Source organism: Narcine bancroftii, chromosome 3 (assembly GCF_036971445.1).
Source record: "Narcine bancroftii isolate sNarBan1 chromosome 3, sNarBan1.hap1, whole genome shotgun sequence".
NCBI classification, from domain to species: domain Eukaryota; kingdom Metazoa; phylum Chordata; class Chondrichthyes; order Torpediniformes; family Narcinidae; genus Narcine; species Narcine bancroftii.
Genome location: NC_091471.1, coordinates 76453736 through 76472018, shown reverse-complemented (window position 1 = coordinate 76472018; position 18283 = coordinate 76453736).

The following is an 18283-nucleotide window of genomic DNA, read 5'->3' as shown; positions in this document are numbered from 1 at the left end:
TGGGAGGGAAAAATTCATTTTTCTTTTCATGTTTCTATTCTTTTTATAGGACTGTTAATGTCCTATTTTCCTTTTTCTTGGTGAATTAATAATTACTCACTAGTTGGGATTTAATGTTAGATTGTTCCTTTGAAACTTTTGAATTTATTTTTCAAATCCTAAGTCCAGTTACCGATGTCATTGTTTTCTGACCTTAGTCAAAACACGTTCAACATGTTATGGAATCATGCTTAGTTTTTTTTCTACGTACATGGTAATAGAACAGGAGATTTATTAGCTAATCAATCAAAAGGCTTACTGCTAAGTGACCTATTTCAGAAATTTGTAAAGACAATCAGGTGATGACCTCTGACCATTTAGAGATAAAGAAGCATTTTGACAATTTTATTCTAACCTCTATAAATCATAACCTCCTAAAGATTCAGTCAGTGTGGAGAAATTTTTGATAAGCTGATTGTCATTTGCTTTCCTCACAGGACCAGTTATTGCTGGATAAGCCTGTCTCCTCTGAGGAGATCGCTGCAACAATGAACTCTTTACAATCTGGCAAACTTCATGGTCCCAATTAAAAAACTCAATATTTGGTCCCCTATTTAGATTCAGTGTTTTCTGAATCTTTTACTGTTGGGAAATTACCTGATATTTTTTACAAAGCTTCAATTTCACTTATCCCCAAAAAGAACAAAGACATATCTGATTGTTCATCTTATAGGCCTATTTCTGTTTTGAATGTTGATTCTGTCTAAGATATTATCTTGTAGGTTGGATATCATTATGCCTTTTATTATTTCTTAAGATCAAACATGATTTATTAAGGGATGTTACTAACAGTTTAATCTCTGTTGTTAATTAAACATTCTTTACTCTACTCCTGTCTCTCCTTTGGAGTGTACTATCTCCCTAGATGCTAAAAAAGCCTTTGATGGGGTAGAATGGGACTATCTATTTGAAGTGCTAGAAAAATTTAATTTTGGCCCTAAATTTTTCAATTGGATCAAATTGTTATATTTATCTCCTCACTTCAATTTTAACTAATTCTTTAAAATCCAAACCTTTTAATTTTTACCAAGGGTCTAGGTAAGGTTGTCCCCTTAGCCCTTTATTATTTAATTTGGCATTAGAACCATTGGCCCTGGCATTTTGGCAATCTTTGGAATTTTAAGAGGTGGAAGCGTTCACAAGTTTTCTTTAGATGCAGATGATATTTTTTGTTATATATTTCAGACTCTGATCATTCAACGCCATCTATTCTGTTACTGCTCCACCAATTTGGTCAAATTTCAGAGTATAGATTAAATCTTCACAAAAGTGAGCTGCTTCTATTGAAATCACAGGGTTCCCTAGATAGTGTCATTCCTTTTAAAATAGCTAAAAATCTATTTAATTATCTAGGTGTCACTATTCCTAAAATTTACAATAACCTTTTTAAAGAGAATTTTCTTTCTTTATTGAATTATATTAAGAAATATTTAGCTCAATGGTCTCCTCTTTCAATGTCCTTCATTGGGCATATTAATGCTGTCAAGATGAACATTTTCTTTTAAAATGCTTTCCTTTGAGTTTTATCAAAAAAACAAACAAATAAAAGCAGAGAATCAATTGCAATGAAACCTTTGCAGATTTACAAATGCTAATAAACACCCTTTTTCAGCAGAGGGATAGCCTGAAGACTACCTGGATGCATCCCCGATCCAAACACTGGCACCTCCTGGACTACGTCCTGGTGCGAGAAAGAGACAAACGAGATGTGCTCCACATCAGGGTCATGCCCAGCGCGGAATGCCACACTGACCACCGGCTGGTTCGCTGCAAGCTCAACCTTCAGTTCAAGCCAAAGTCCAAGAACAGTAAAGCCCCCAGAAAGAGGTTCAATGTTGGAAACCTGCAGTCAGATGAAGTGACAGGAAACTTCCAGGCAAACCTCAAAGCAAAGCTCGAGGATGCAATCCGCCTCACAGACTCGTCCCCCGAAACCCTCTGGGATCAGCTGAAGACTACCATACTGCAATCCACTGAAGAGGTACTGGGCTTCTTCTTCAGGAAAAACAAGGACTGGTTCGATGAAAACAACCAGGAAATCCAGGAGCTGCTGGCAAAGAAGCGAGCTGCCCACCAGGCTCACCTTACAAAGCTGTCCTGGCCAGAGAAGAAACGAGCCTTCCGTCACGCATGCAGCCATCTTCAGTGCAAGCTCCGGGATATCCAAAATGAGTGGTGGACTAGCCTTGCCAAACAAACCCAGCTCAGCGCGGACATTGGCAACTTCAGGGGTTTTTACGAGGCTCTAAAGGCTGTGTACGGCCACTCACACCAAGTCCAAAGCCCGCTGCGCAGTCAGACGGCAAAGACCTCCTCAGCAACAAGATCTCCATCCTCAGCCGATGGTCAGAACACTTCCAATCTCTTTTCACTGCCAACCGCTCAGTCCAAGAATCCGCCCTGCTCCAGCTCCCTCAACAGACCCTAAGGCTAGAGCTGGATGAGGTCCTCACTGGGAAGAGACATGTAAGGCAATTGAACAACTGAAAAGTGGCAAAGCAGCAGGTATGGATGGAATCCCCCCAGAGGTCTGGAAGGCTGGCGGAAAAACTCTGCATGCCAAACTGCATGAGTTTTTCAAGCTCTGCTGGGACCAAGGAAAGCTGCCTCAGGACCTTCGTGATGCCATTATCATCATCCTGTACAAAAACAAAGGCGAGAAATAAAGACTGCTCAAACTACAGAGGAATCATGCTGCTCTCCATTGCAGCCAAAATCTTCGCTAGGATTCTCCTAAATAGAATAATACCTAGTGTCGCCGAGAATGTTCTCCCAGAATCACAGTGCGGCTTTCGCACAAACAGAGGAACTACTGACATGGTCTTTGCCCTCAGACAGCTCCAAGAAAAGTGCAGAGAACAAAACAAAGGACTCTACATCACCTTTTTTGACCTCACCAAAGCCTTCGACACCGTGAGTAGGAAAGGGCTTTGGCAAATACTAGAGCGCCTCGGATGCCCCCCAAAGTTCCTCAACATGGTTATCCAACTGCACGAAAACCAACAAGGTCGGGTCAGATACAGCAATGAGCTCTCTGAACCCTTCTCCATTAACAATGGTGTGAAGCAAGATGTGTTCTCGCACCAACCCTCTTTACTATCTTCTTCAGCATGATGCTGAAACAAGCCATGAAAGACCTCAACAATGAAGACGCTGTTTACATCCGGTACCGCACGGATGGCAGTCTCTTCAATCTGAGGCGTCTGCAAGCTCACACCAAGACACAAGAGCAACTTGCGCGTGAACTACTCTTTGCAGACGATGCTGCTTTAGTTGCCCATTCAGAGCCAGCTCTTCAGCGCTTGATGTCCTGTTTTGTGGAAACTGCCAAAATGTTTGGCCTGGAAGTCAGCCTGAAGAAAACTGAGGTCCTCCATCAGCCAGCTCCCCACCATGACTACCAGCCCCCCCACATCTCCATCGGGCAGACAAAACTCAAAACGGTCAACCAGTTTGCCTATCTCAGCTGCACCATTTCATCAGATGCAAGGATAGACAACGAGATAGACAACAGACTCGCCAAGGCAAATAGCGCCTTTGGAAGACTACACAAAAGAGTCTGGAAAAACAACCAACTGAAAAACCTCACAAAGATTAGTGTATACAGAGCTGTTGTCAACCCACACTCCTGTTCGTCTCCGAATCATGGGTCCTCTACCGGCATCACCTACGGCTCCTAAAACGTTTCCACCAGCGTTGTCTCTGCTCTATCCTCAACATTCATTGGAGCGACTTCATCCCTAACATCAAAGTACTCGAGATGGCAGAGGCCGACACCATCGAATCCACGCTACTGAAGATCCAAATGCGCTGGGTAGGTCACGTCTCCAGAATAGAGGACCATCGCCTTCCCAAGATCGTGTTAAATGGCGAGCTCTCCACTGGCCACCATGAAAGAAGTGCACCAAAGAAGAGGTACAAGGACTGCCTAAAGAAATCTCTTGGTGCCTGACACATTGCCCACCGCCAGTGGGCTGATATAGCCTCCAACCGTGCATCTTGGCGCCTCACAGTTCGGTGGGCAGCAACCTCCTTTGAAGAAGACCGCAGAGCCCACCTCACTGACAAAAGACAAAGGAGGAAAAACCCAACACCCAACCCCAATCAACCAATTTTCCCTTGCAACCACTGCAACCGTGTCTGCCTGTCCTGCATAGGACTTGTCAGCCACAAACGAGCCTGCAGCTGACGTGGACATTACCCCTCCATAAATTTTCGTCCGCAAAGCCAAGCCAAAATAAAAAGATGCTACAGTACCTACTTAATTCTAACTCCAGCAAATGGTTATGCATATAATATTATAAGGAGTAACTAAGAAAATAATGAAAAGAAAAAAAAAAGAAAAGAAATTCAAACCCACTGCAATAAAGGTTAAAATTCATATCGTGCGTCATGTTAAATCCGAACAAGCAGCCTCAGGGGATCCAAACAAGCACGGCCATTCAGCATCATACCTAATTAGTGAAATTATGGAAGTGAGCTATAAATTGCCCCTAAGTCTTATCAAAAGAAATCTTGCTTTTCATTTTCTCCAGATTTAAAAAGGATTTAATATCTCATCACCATGATTATGTGTAGGTGGGAACTCATATTTCCATTTTAACAGAATTGATCTTCTTGCTAATAAAGTAGAGAATGCTATAACCTTTGATTATAATCTTTGATTAAAAGATAAAATAATATTTATATCTTTAGGAAAACCAAATAGTGCAATCACTGAATATGGACCTAAAGTGATCCTAAATGTGATTGAAAAAGTTCTAAAAATGTCAATCCTGTAGTGGCTGCTACTGCTGGAGAGTTTACGTTCAAAGAAGAGACACGCACTAAGGGAGTGACTTCAACACTGGTTTATTATGCTGAAAGCTCTGCTTATAAAGGGCTCAGAAGCCCATCTCTGACGTCATTGTGCCACCCAACTGGTGGCATTATGATACGCTTCCTGAGATTGGTTGTTTAGTGCTACCCGGGGAGCAGCAAATCAGTAAACCCCTCTCATCCCTGGGTGTGGCTGCTTCCCTTGCTCTACCTGATTGGCTGCCGCTGGGAAGCCCATTGGAGTGGGGCGCTGCCGCCGTGTGCTGCTGATTCAGGCGCTGACTTCGAAGTGCATAGCCCATCTCGGCCAATTGTGTAGGCCGCAGGCTTCCGGTGTCAGGTCGTCACTTCGGGCATGGCATGTTCAGTGGCCCACTATAGTCCAATATTTTTGCAAATCAGGGCAAATCTAAAACATATGTAACAAAGAGGCATCAAATATTTTACATTTGTCAAAAAGTAAACTAATATCAGAATAAATTCAGGCAAGTTTGACTTTGGAGAAATGTACACAATGTAGCTCTTTGAATTGAATAAAACTATGCCTAGCACACAGTGATGAATCATAAATCAGCCCAAAAATTGAAGTCTATTCTTCTTCTGAGAAAGAGATTTTCTGACCATTCACCCATTCAATTTTAATTCCACTTAAATAAATTGCTTTCATATTCAATACTTTATAATATAAAGCAGATTTCATGCCTTTATGAGTAAATTGTAACAAAGAGAGTTCATCGATAAAATTTTGGTCAGGAATAGTAGGAAATGTTAAAAGCTTAGAGTGAACAAAATGTTGAATTTGATAGTATCTGAAATAATGTCTATTTGATAGGTTAAATATCATCCCCAATTGTTGAAGAGATATAAAATGTTGTTTTGTAAAAAGATCTTGAAAACTATTAATACTTAAAAAAAATCCATTCTTGAAAACTGATGTCTAAAATAGTTGGTTGAAATATATAATTAAATATTCTAGGATTTGTAAATATAAATCCTGTAAATCAAAAAAAAAATTCTGAATTGATTCCAGATCTTTAGGGCAACTACTGAACATACATTATCTCTTTATGTGGATGACCTTTTATTGTTCATTTCCAACCCCAAGTTATCCATACCGAAGATACTGTCATTACAGGTACACAATCCTGTATTCGGACACCTAAAATCCGGAAAGCTCCAAAATCCAGCAAGTGGGGACTGACAGTTGGGGGAGGTGGCCGAGGGACCAGTGGTCAGGGGAGGTGGCCATGCAGCCAAGGGACTGGCAGTCGGGGGAGATGTCCGGCGGCCTAGGGACCGGCAGTTGGGGGAAACAGCTGAGGGACTGGCAGCTAGGGGAGATGGCCGGGTGGCTGAGGGACAGGCAGTCGGGGAAGACATCCGTTGGGGGAGACTGCCGGGCAACTGGAAGGGGGTGGGGGTGGATAGGCAGCACAATTTGGGTGGACTTTCTTAAATCTGGAAAAATCCAAAATTCAGAATGCACTGTCACCCAAGGGTTCCAGATAAAGGATCATGTACCTGTACTTTCTCTTTTTATCAGATTTGCCCGTTATTAGATCAATCTTCACAAGACTGAATTACTACCACTGAAGGGTGCACAGGAACTTCACTCTAAATATCCATTCAATATAATGAATTAATAATTTAAATACTTTAGTATTATTATAACTAAGGATTAAAAAATATTTTTAAAGAGAACTTTGTGCTTCTAGTCAACCAAATCAAATCAATTCTTACAGGATGGTCACCACTCTCATTGACTATGATTGGTCGTGTTAATTCGGTTAAAATGAATATTCTACCAAAATGTTTATACCTCTTTCAATCACTGCCGATATTTATTCATAAATCCTTTTTTGACAATTTTGAATCCATTATTATGTCATATATGGCAAAACAAGAAACCTAGAATGAATTAGAGGTATCTTTAGAACACTAGAAATAATAGGGGATTAGCTCTACCTAATTTATGTTTTTACTATTGGGCTATAAACATAAGAAATATGTAACTTTTGTTGTATTGTGAAAAGACAAATGAATATCCTAATTGGATTGAAATGGAGTTGGGGTAATATTTACCTATCTCTATGCAAGATAAACATTTACCTAAGTTTTTATATATCTTCCAAGCTCTTCCTGTTTTTAGTCCTAAAACTTTATTTTACTCACTTGACTCAATTATTTCTTCATATATTTAGAAAAATAAGTGTCCTCATCATAGTAATTCTTTATCTACAAAATCTTACAAAGAAAAGAGGTGTGGCATTACGTAATTTTCGATGTTACTATTGGGAAGCTAATATTAGATGTATCATTTTTTTAAATTCATTATAAGGACAGAAGGACACTTCAAATTCGATTCATTTAGAAATTAATTGTACTAAAAAATATTCTCTTATTTCAATACATGGAACACCATTACCTTTTTCAGGTTCTAAGTTAACTGATAATTTTGTAGATAAACATACTTTGAGAATCTGGTTTCAATTTAGAATTTCTTTGGGATATCATAGATTTTTACTTGCTATTTAATCAATCAATTAATTAATTAATTTCTTTTTCTCAACTTCTTTGGAAGACTCAGCTTTTAATAAATGGTTTAAGTTGGGTCATTTCAAGATTTATTTATTGATAATAATTTAGCTTCATTTAAACAACTATCTTTTAAATTCATATTACCCAAAAACTTTGTTAGATACCTACAAATTAGGAGTTTTTTTGAATTCTTTATTGCTCCGACTTCCTCAGGACATTATTATAAATAATATAGGGATGATTAATAAATTTAAACTGAATCAATAAAAGGTGGTATCAGCTACATATGATTAGGGACAATTCCTTAGATAAGATTAAAAAGTTATCTGAGCAAGATCTTCACCTTTCACTTTCAGATATTACATGGGATTCAGTTTAAAATATGTAAATGCTTCTTCTTTTTGTGCCCATCACTCACTTTTACAATTTAAGGTAGAACATCGAGCCTACTTTTCTAAAGTTCGATTGGCTAAATTTTACTCCAACGTTTCTTCGCAATGTGACAGGTGCAGGACTGAAGAAGGAACTCTGTTACATAATTTCTGGTCTTGTACTTCTCTTCATCTTTTTTGGAAGGAAATGTTTTCATTCTTTATCTTTAGTCCTTAATCTAAATTTGAGACCAAATCCCTTTATTGCCCTATTTGGATTAACTAAAACAATTGACTTGAATTTAACAGTCTTTCAATCCCATGTAATCTCCTTTCATTCCCCTATTGCTAGATGCTCAATACTGATGAAATTGAAAGATGTTGTCCCTCCTACTTATACTCACTGGCATGTTTAACTTTGGAAAAAATCAGATGCTCTACCAATGTAATGGGTTTGAATTTTTTTAAAATTTATAGGGCTTTTTTATTAATTACTTTCATAATTTATAAGATTATTCTGATATTGTTTTGTGATTTTAGTCTTCTTTATATGGTAGTGAATTATATGCAACTACCAACAGCTTCAGAAGGGAAGGGCATAAATTTTGTAGAATAGTAGTATCTTTTGCTTTACCTTTTCAATTATCCATTTTACATTTGCTTAAGTGTGTAGTATACATTTGTGTATTTCCTCTAGTTTGTTATTTTGTTTATATACCTATATATTCCTTTTTATGTGCTTACTATGTTTAATGATTTTTACCTGTTTATTATTATTGAAACCTAATAAAAGTATTGCAAGAGAAAATAAATTTGATGAACTTTGAGGAAGATTACAGCAGCAGAGGGACATCAGGGATTGCTATGTGAAGTGTTTCACTGAGACGTGGCTGAATGAAAGCATTCTAGACTGAGGGCTTCGCCTTCCACTGCATGGTCTGAACACTGGCATCAGGTAAAGGCAGAGGTGGCAGCATTTGATTCACCATCAACTTACTGTGGGTGCACATAGTGGTGTCATGGCACTGATTTACCACAGCTTACAAATAAAGAATTTGCTCACTTGCTTCTTTCAGCACATCATGAAGTTGACTTTCTTTATTTTAATTCACTAAATACAACATTGCATTCTTCAACTCGCCGAACACCACCCAGCTACACTCCTCTGATGTTTTCAATAGCTCACTGCCACATGGGTGATCCTGACACTCTCACTCTCCCCCTCCCAATGAAGCTAAGTACACAACCATGACAAACGATTATGTCTCATTCCTGCTTCCCTGACCTGCAACATCTTGTGATCAATTGTCGTCTATTCTATCTACTGAGGGAGTTTTCCCCATCACGCAGGTTGCAGTATATATTCCACCTCAGGCTAACATCAGGCTGGCATTGGAGGGGCCAAGCTAGACTGTACCCCACTCTGCAACTGGATCCTTGAGTTCCTCTTTGGAAGACCACAGTCAGTACATATGGGAAACAATGTCTCCTCCTCACAGATCATCAACATAGGCACAGCCCAAGGATGCATGCTTGGCCCACTGTTCTACTCATTATACACCCATGACTGTGTGGCAAGGCACAATTCCAATGCCATCTACAAGTTTGCCGATGACACCACAGTTGTTGGCAGAATTACAAATGGCAATGAGCAAGCGTACAGGAGGGAGATAGATCAGCTTGTTGAATGGTGTAATTATAACAACCTTGTGCTCAACATCAGCAAAACCAAGTAGATGATAATGGACTTCAGGAGGAAGATAAAGGAGCATGAACCAGTTCTCATTGAGGGCTCAGTAGTGGAGAAGGTCAAGAACTTCAAATTTCTGGGTGTCAACATCTCTGTGGATCTGTCCTGGAGCCTCCATGATGATGCAATCACAAAGAACGCTCACCAGCGACTATAGTTTGTGAGGTGACTGAGGCGGTTTTGTAGAAGACTCTCGTCAACTTTTTATAGGTGTACTGTGGAGAGCATTCTGGCTGGTTGCATCACTGACTGGTATGGAGGCACCAACTCTCAGGACAAGGCGGCTGTTAATTCATCTCGCTACATCATAAGCAGCAGATGTCACTCCATCGAGGACATGTACATGAAGTGGTATCTTAAAAAAGCAGCCTCTAACCTCAAAGACCCCACTACCCAGGCCATGCCCTCTTCACTCTGCTCCCATCAGGGAAAAGGTACAGGAGCCTAAAAATGGGCACTCAGCAGCACAAGGACAGTATCTTCCCTATCAGATTCCTGAATAATCAATGAACCAAAGACACCACTTTACCTTTTCATGGACCATTATTGTTATTTTTTTTGTGTTTTTTATAGTAATGTTGTAAGATGGCGATAGTATAAACATCGAATTTCTGACTTGTTCATGAAAATAAACCCTGATTCTGATTCTGATATAATCAACAGCCATGAGATAGCGCACCCAGAGCTTAAAGAAATCTCTGATGAACTACCATCAACATATTATCTGGAGCCAAAATATTGGACCATTGATACACCACCATCAAGAACACCTACTGTCCTATTCCACAACTGCACATTGCCAAATCTGATTACCTGGCTGAAATTCTACTCCTGGCACACAAGCAGAGACTGAGGATCACAGAATCAGTGGTGAAGGCAGTGAAGGTTTGGTCGAAGGAAGCAGAGAAGCACCTGCAGGAATGCTTTGAATCCACCGACTGGACCATACTTAAGGATTCATCTTCAAATTTAAATGAAAATGCCAAAGCTGGCACTGGCTTTGTCACAAGCTGTATGGATGAGTGTGTGCCCACACACATGTATCAGGAGTACCCCAACCAAAAGCCCTGGAAGAACCAAAGGATTCACAGCTTGCTGAGGGTTAGATTGATGGTGTTTAAGACCAGAGATTCATATCTCTGTTGGAAAACCATGAACAAACTATAGAAGGTGATCTTAACAGCAAAGAAGCAATTCAGAGTGAAGTTAGAAAGAGAATCAGATTCACACCAGCTGTGGCACAGCTTGCAGGCCATTACATCCTAAAAGGTTGAGATGCTTCACACCCCAATGAAGTGAATTCCTTTTATGGTCACTTTGCAAAGGAGAATTCAACTGTACCAATGAGAATCGCTCCAGAAGTTGATGACTGTGTGATATCTGTTTCAAGTATCAGGCCCTGATGACATATCTGGCAGGGTACTGAAAATCTGTGCCTACCAAACAGGTGGTGTGTTCACAGACATTTTCAATCTCTCATTGCTACAGTCGGAGGTTCCTACCTGATTCAAAAGGGCATCAATCATATTGGTACCCAAAAGAAGCAGGGTGAGCTTCCTCAATGACTATCGTCCAGAAGCACTCATACTTACCATAATGAAATGCTTTGAGAGGTTGGTCATGGCCAGAAATAAATTGTATCTAAGCAAATATCTGGACCCACTGCAATTCTAGTATTGTTACAATTGTTCCACAGTAGATCCAATCTCATTGGCTCTCCACTCAGCTTGGATCTCCTAGACCACAGCAATAATTACATCAGGCTTCCTTTCATTGATTACAGCTCAGTTTTCAACACCATCATCACATCGGTACTGGTCAGCAAGCTTCAAAACCTGAGCATCCATCTACAACTGAATCCTTGACTTCTTCTCGGAAGACCACAATCAATGCGGATCGGGAACAACATCTCTCCTCGCTGACAAACAAAACTGGTGCACCTCAAGGATGCATGCTTAGCCCACTGCTCTCTACATCCATGAATGTGTGGCCAGGCATAATTTAAATGCCATCTACAAATATGCTGACAACACCACGGATGTCGGTAGAATCACAGATGGCAATGTGGAAGCATACAGGAGGGAGACAGATTAGCTAGTTGAGAGGTGCCGCAACAGCAACCTTGTCTTCAACATTAGCAAATTGTGGAATACAGGAAGGGAAAAACCAGGAGAACACAATCTAATCCTCATCAAGGTGTCACCAGTGGAGAGAGTAAGAAACTTCAAAGTCCTGGGTGTCAACACCTCTGAAGATTTGTCCTGGGGCATGTCAATTCAATCATAAAGAAGGCATGCTAGCAGCTATATTTCATTTAGTTTGAGATCTAATATGTTACCAAAGACCCTTGTAAATTTCTGCAGGTGTACTGTGGAGAGCATTCTGATTGAAGGTGCTAAGGAACAAGGTTGAATGTTCTTTGATTAAGGAACAACAACAAACATTATCCACTCAGGAAATATACTAACTAGAAACATCTGTTAATAGATTGTATTATCTGAAATATTCAAGGGAGAGCTGCACCTTTGTTAAGAGAATCAAGTCAAGATTTCAATTTTCAGCTTTTGGAAAGGCCAGGAACAGGTTGAGGACATGAGATGGGGGTATGGTCTATCAAATAATTTTCAGGCAAACAGAAAGGGCAGGGACTGATCTGCAGAAATAGTCAGAATAAATATTGTAAATCTTCCGATAATCAATCGTGTCAATCCAGCCCTGCTGTCTACCCTAGAACTCATAGAAAGCAAGACAAACTCAAGATTATTCTCAGCACATAATTTTATTCTCATATAATAGGTATCCACAGTTGCTGGACAGTATATCGCAGCAACTCGTGGAAGAAAAGTTAAGAGAAAACTTACTAGATCCAAGAAATCACTGCAATCATGACTATTTGAGAATAGCAGGTGGTATCAATCAGTCTGAAATATCAAGAAAAGCATAATAAATACCAAACCAAAAAGAGTCCATTACCAAGATCCATCGTACAAGTTTATACAAATTATACAAATTACAACCGACAGAATTTGTTTAAGATCAAATTCAAGTTTATTGTGACATCTACCAAAGTGCAGTGAGAAAATTTGTTTTCTGAGCAGTCCAGTCAGACATTCTATCTCTACTGCAGTAAGTAAAATGCAGTCCAGAAGAGCAGAATTACAGAGAAAAATCATCTTATACAGAGCAAAGCCAACATAATATTGCTCGTGTGAGCTTCATTCAGAAATCTGATAATGGTACGAAAGAAACTGTCTTTGAATCTGCAGTTGTATGATTTCATACCAGTGAACTTTCTTCTTGTCCTTGATGGGAGGAGTGCGAGGAGGGTGTGGCCAAGATGGGATGAATCTTAATATCTTGGTTGCTTTTCCAAGGCAGTGGGAAACATAGATGGAGTCAATAGAGGGCAAGTGTGTATGAGTGATGACTAGAGACTCTGAGGTTTCTTGTGGCCTTGGGTGGACCGGTCCCATACCACACAGATATGCAACCTGACAGGATACTTTCAATGGTGCACCTGTATGAGTTGTTATGGGACATATGTAGCATACCAAACATCCTCAGGTTTCTGAGGAAGTAAAGGTGCTGACACACTTGGTTGGTCATTGCACTGATGTGGCTGAACCAGGAGAGGACACAAAATGCCTGATGAAGGGGTCAGACCTGAAATGTTGATATTGTTTCTCCAGCTCTTTTGAGTGCTCACAAGGAAAATAACCAGCCATCTCCATTTTAACTGGGAAAAGTTCGTTCAAGTTTATTATCATCCAATTGTACAAGTACAACCCGACAAAATAGCCTTCTCCAGTCCGTAGTGCAAAAACATGCAGACAACCATATATATCATACATAAGGACAAACAATACATATGTAGTACATTTTTATATTCATAAATAGTAGTCTCAGAGGGTTAGCAGGATACTATTCAGTTGTTCAGCCATCTCATTGCCTGTGGGAAGAAGCTGTTTCTCAGCCTGGTACTTCTGGCTCTGAATTTCATTTATCTCCTTCCTAACAGAGGGGTCTTCAATGATTTTGCGCACCCTCTTTCTGGACCTGTGGATAGACCTGTGGATTGCTCTACACCAACTGTACTACACTGTGATCCAACTGGCCAGCACACTCTTGATAGAGGTCCTGTATAAATAAAGTTGATAAGATGATGGACGGTAGCCTTTCTTGCCTCTTTCTTAGTTGCTGTTGCACCTTCCTGATAAGTGAGGAGATATTGTGGGTCCAGGATAGGTCACTTCTTCAGTGAACTCCAAGGAACTTGGTGCTATCTTTTCTCTCCACTATTGAGTTATTAATGTGTAGTGGAGGGTTTCATTCCTGATCCTCCTGAAATCCACAGTCATTTCCTTTGTATTGTCCATGTTGAGACTTACGTTGTTATTCTTCCATCATATCACAAAATTTCCACCTCTTCTCTATAGTGTGACTCATTGTTGCTGATGAGGCCAACTATGTCATCTGCAACTTGATGACTCTTTTGGAGCTTGATTTGGTGTTGCAGTCATGCATCAGTAGCATGAATATGAGCAGGCAAAGTAGACACCCTGAGGTGCTCCAGTGTTCGGCATGATGGTGCTTGACAATCTGCTGCCAACGAGGACAGACTGTGGTCTTCCCATTAGAAAGTCCAGGGTCTAGTTATAGAGAGAGATGCTGAGACCCAGCATGGACAGCTTCTCCACCAGCCTCTGGGAAATAATTGTATTAAACACTGAGCTGAAGTGAACAAACAACAGCCTGGCATGTGAAGCATCATTCTCCAGGTCAGGATGAAGTTAAGGGATAAGGCTATGGTATCATCAGTGGAACTGTTTTGTCTAGACACAAGTTCAATTGGGTTCAGTGTCTCTGGAAGCTGCACTTTGATGTGTTCCATCACCAAACATTCAAAGCATTTAATAATGGTGGAGGTCAGTGCCATGGGGCATTAGTCATTGAGGCCTGTGACCGTCACACTTTTTGGTACCAAGTTGATGGTGGATATCTTGAAACCTGCAGGAATGATGGACTGCTGCAGTGACGTGCCGAAGATGTCTGTAAGGCACTTCTCCAATAGTGTTACTGACAGACTCCCACATTCCCATGTATCTCCAATGGCTCTCTCATGTGACTAGACATTCTAGGCACCCTCAGTCAAGTATCATCCATTCCATCTGAATGGAAGCCTACATTTAGGTGCACTAGCCATAGACTCATAGTCATACTGCCTGGATCAGGCCTTTTGGCAAATTTTATCCATGCTAATCAAGTTGGCATTCTGTGCCAATTCCATTTACTTGCATTTGGCCATATCCTTTTCAGCCCTACCTATCAATATACTTGTCCAAATGTATTTTGAATATTGTAATTATACCTGCTTCCATTGCCCTTTAAGTGAATAATTTGCTCCTCTTTTCCCTCTTCAATCCTTACACTCTTCTTAAACCTATCAAATCTATTTCAGTTGGGGCCCATGAATTTTAGAACCCCCAGAAAGGTACATAACAAATTAATTCTTAATTTATGTGTCTGAACGTCTGTATAATATCACAACTGTCCAGAATCTTTCTACACACTTCCCTTAATTATTTTTTTAATATGGATATGGATTTGCGTTTCCTTGACCCCACTTTAAATCTTTGATCGATCTATTTTACCTAGCTTCTATTTCCCCATTAACATTGACATCCAGCTGCGGTCAGTGTTCTGAGTGTGAGTTCAAATGGACAGTATTGTATTTGGACTTACTCAACATTGAACAAAGACAAAGGATCCCATTACTTTCTTCTCTCCAAGCGTTCACTCAATCTGCTTATTCACATGAAGTAAATTGAATTCAATAGGGTCTTTATGAATATAAGGGTTTGTGATATGAATGTCCTGATGTCAAATACTTCAATGTTCCTCATTAATGGTCTTTGCAAAGGCCTTAAAAAGCAACAGAAAAGTCTATCTGAAATATTTGTTTAAATTTGGAGGGATTCAAATGCTTAAATCACTGTGAAAAATACAAAACCTGTTTGTGAGTATATATTAGATTTCTTCGACCCACTTCTAAAATTATCAGAGAATTTAAAACCTATCTTGCAACTTGATTTATATTCCCGGAGTGAAGAGAATACAACAAGCTTGCATGCCTGTATATTTAGATGTAATTACATTGAAAGATAATCTTATAGAATGAAGTTATTCATTTAAATGCCTAATTTTATAATCTGTACAATGAACTATTTTACAAATACTCTTCTTGCATTTAATTATGAGCCAGTATTATAAAAGGGGAATTAAATTTAGCTTCTCTGCTGTGCAGATAAATACAAACAGGTAACGTTTACATATTAATACATCAGAATTTTTGTTATTTCCAATGGCAAATGGGTGTGGTACTTGCAGTGTGAAATGCCATCTTGACGTTTGAGATTTTCTTCGTTCCTCTTTGTTAAAGAATAATATTTGTTCAGTCTACTTGTCCTTAATGAAAAAAAATGGGAGTGTTTTTTTAACTGATTTATTGCCCAATAATCCAACAGAGCTCAAAGTCTACTTATTGTTGATTTATTACTGATACAAGCTTATGATTTAATGAAACAACAAACCTTTTTGTTCTAATAAAGCTCAGGGGCATGGTATTTCCCTTCACTTGAAAGTGAGGATTTGCTGCTTACTGTCTCTTTTTCCTGGAGCAAACACCTCACAAATTGATGGATCTGTCCTCTGAGGTTTTCGCTGAGGACTGCTTTTTAAAATATTAATATGTGAGCACATTTAGCGGAAAGTAGCTAGTCTGGAAGTCTCCCCTGGCTGCTATACAGGTCACCAGAGACCTTCTGTCACTCAGAGCAAAAGATTTGGTCTAAGTATGGCTTTAAGCCAAGCTTTTGGGTTTTACAAAGCATCCTTCTTTGCAATCATGATTGTTAGGAAACTGCAGTAGCATTTCTCATATGTCTTTTTTTCCTTGTTTCAAAATATACCCTGTGTGTTGGCAATGAGGATATTGCAGACTGCACTACAGCCTCAGATCTTAGCTAAACACTGATTAGGTAAGACTGGACGTCACATCTTGTTACACTGCTGTATAGCTCCGGAATCACCTCTGTGATTCAGAATGTGATGGGCACTGATTCCATAAAGGAAAAAAAAGCTTCAGCAGAAGTGCATCACTGGAAGTAAATCTTAACCAGGGTCCAGATTGCTAGCAATATTTTTAACACAGATGCAGACAAAGTTTCAAAATCCAGTAGATTTACAGTTCATGTCCATGCAGAGACATCTACTGAATGCAGTTATAATAGTCAGCAAGACAGTAAAAAACATAATATCAAATAATTTAAGTGTTCATATTAGTGACAAAATACAGATTGCCTTCACAATGTCAACCTGAGGGCACCTTTTATGGAAGGTTAATTTAGCTAAACAACTTTGAAATTCAGGTTATTTATTCAAAGATTTTTAAATGGCTTTTAACACAATCATATATCTATGTGGGCCTTTATATTTGATTGGTTATCTTGAGTTTATTTAGAAAGAATTGCATTTATATGCTATATTTTCCTGACATCAGGTTATCCAATCACCTTATACCCAATGATGCATTCCTAAATTTTTGCTCGTTGTCAAAATGTCAAAAACTGCTTATGCCATAATCTCTTTATGTTTTCTATATTAAAAGATACGCTGGAATCATTCTAATTCATACAGGAGCTGATGCAAATTAGCCACATTTTTATCAAATTATCCCCATAATAGAATATTCTGGAAACTCTTCCGTTTCTTTGGATATCTCTATCCAATCCCTTACTCAGATTGGAAGCCTGTGAGCAATGTTGTGTGCATGGATTGGAGCAAGATACACTGCTGTTTGTCCTCCATATTAACTCCATGAAATACAAATGTTGTTAGTATGGTATGTAAGTTTGGTGAACTATAGGATTAGAACAAGATCTAGTTGAATTGGGAAAGTTGGCCAAGGAATGGCTGATTGTACACCTTCAGTACCCTAAGATTTTTTGAATATTTTATTTCTAATTTTCCAGACTTGGACTCCAAAGAGCTTTCAACAATATTATTGTCAGTGAGTACAATCAACACTGATTACAACTTATTCAAATCTATACTACACAGATTCCTTCGTTGAGACCAAATTTATCACCTTTCCTACCCACCCCGTCCCGCTCCCATGACACATGACATTTAATGTTTAACTAGTGAAAAGAAAAACTCACAGGACAATAGAAACATTCACAACAACAGAATAAATCATACATCGGGGAGTTATAGGTTTGTTGTGGCATGGCAGCCTGAGTCCAGGCCGATTACTTTTCCTGACTTTACCTGGCTGGAATGAGACAGGTCCCCCGCACCCCCACCGGGAGCAGAGCAGCGAGGCATAGCAGTCATCCCTTCTACCATGCTCCTATAAAGTTTAGATATAGTTGCCAAATCTTTTGGAAAGTATGATACCTTCCTCTGAAGTTATACCTGATTTTTTTCCATGAGAACACAGCCTTGCATCTCCTTGCTCCATAGCGCAATGCTCAAACAAGGGTCAGACTTCCAGATAACCGCTATGCACTTCCTGACCATTGCCAATGTGATCATTACAAATTGAATTTGAAATTTGCACAGCTTCATTTTAAGTTTTATGTCCATTATATTACTGTCTTGGGTAAACTTGTACCTCTCATTTTGTTCATTTTAGATTGGTCACAGTGTTTGAGCTACCGAAAGAAAATAGACACACACACCGAGAGCACTTCAGATTATACAAATC